This window comes from Lactuca virosa, chromosome 4 (genome assembly GCF_052849685.1).
Source record: "Lactuca virosa cultivar CGN04683 chromosome 4, Lactuca_virosa_CGN04683_v6, whole genome shotgun sequence".
Lineage (NCBI taxonomy): Eukaryota > Viridiplantae > Streptophyta > Magnoliopsida > Asterales > Asteraceae > Lactuca > Lactuca virosa.
This window is the reverse complement of record NC_136429.1, coordinates 127,398,992-127,400,564: the sequence shown is the minus strand read 5'-3', so window position 1 is coordinate 127,400,564 and position 1,573 is coordinate 127,398,992. Positions and strand designations below refer to the sequence as shown.

Genomic DNA, 1,573 nt, shown 5'->3' with positions numbered 1-1,573 from the left:
GATCCAAGGAGCTCAGGGCTCTAAGCTAAGTACTTGCGCTTCGTACCAATATATATTCTCGTTACAAAAAATGAAATGATGAAGGGGCGGGTTGGCCTTACCTATATTTGATAATATAAATGGGAATGCGGCCAGTCCAAGATCCAAGATTGGATATATACAGTAAAGATCTTTTGGCAGAAATCAAAGACAAGGGTCTGAAATCTGAAAGAGAGGAGAAGGAATTTTAACAAAAGGGCGACTTCCTGATTCATTCCACATTTCACATTCCCCTGGGGTACCCCTTTGCTACTCGTACTCGTAGATTGAAAAAATTATGTCAGCTTCGCAGTCGGGCGCTTTCCCACTTCCTTTTTAGCTTTGTGCTTCATTACTAGTCCTAAGGCATCTTAAACACGAAAGACGGGGACCAACCCTCTCTCTCTATCTGAGACATCTCAGCGGTAGTTCTTCTCAATCAGCGACCTAGCCACGTGTAAACAAGGAATTTCGTCAATCTAATATTATCTAATAGTAGTAGAAAAATAGCATCGGTGTCTATTACTATTAGAAGAGTTGCCTCCCCCAGATTGCCTAACCGAACAAAAACTGAAACTCTCAGGAAATAAGCAACCTAAGGCTATTTGTTATGATTGGTAAGTTCCCAGCTTCATATATCGATTTATGCCTTGATAGACTCCTTGAGCACCCTTGGAAAGAAGGAAAGCGTTCATCCCAGACAACTCCGCAACTACAAGACGGTATCCTCTCCTTAGCGTAAAGCACCCCCTTGGATTCATCCGAAATCGATTCCGATTCAACCGCAAATGCTCTTTCCAACTCCCTCAATAAACGCTAGCATGCAGCTCCCAGAGCTACCATGAGGTAAGAGCTCTCACTAAGCTTCCAAACCAGGAGGACTCACGAAGGGGTCCAGGATAGGCAAGAAGGGAGGGGCAGCCTCCCTGAAAAGTAAAGAGCGGGTTGTCCCCTCTTCAACATTTCTACTACTTCCTTGTCTCCCCCTTTTGAGGGATCTCCTTGTTCTCTTTCAAAATTTTCCTCCATACCTTCGCCGCCTTCTTCATCATGTTGTTCTATCCTTCAGGGATGTTCGGAAGGTGCCCGGGCCTCCTAAAAAATCCTTCCGACAAGAATGCTGCTTGAACATTGTAAGACATTGAACCGTCCCGCTCTTGTGAACACTGATCATAAGTGGCAAAAGCCGCCGGAATCCTCATTTTTTGTCCATAAGCTCTCCTCGCTACTGTAATAATTTTCAATTTATTTTTTTACTATACACTGGCGCAGATGATTGCCCCCATCTATCAACGGGGGACCCCCCGAAAGGCGAATAGGAAGCTTCAAGCGATCTGGGATCCCACCTTTGATCGAGATGAAGGTGTAGTTTTCACTAGGAATCCCAGGGTTGCCGATCAGGTGAAGTAGTAGTTTCTGGGCACAAAGGATTCACTCGCGATTATAGGCCCGCCAAAGGGAAAGTGCACAGGTCTTCCTTCAAAAGAGACAAGGTTTTTCATTGCCCGAGCAATGAACGTAGTTCACGATGGGCGTTGGGGCCCCTACCATTAGT

At 45.3% G+C, this 1,573-nt stretch overlaps 1 pseudogene; it reads left to right on the top strand.

The window, feature by feature from the left end:
• Positions 1 to 1,135: 1,135 nt before the first annotated feature.
• LOC145105001 (uncharacterized) overlaps positions 1,136 to 1,573 on the top strand; it is a 1,546-nt pseudogene continuing 1,108 nt past the window's right edge.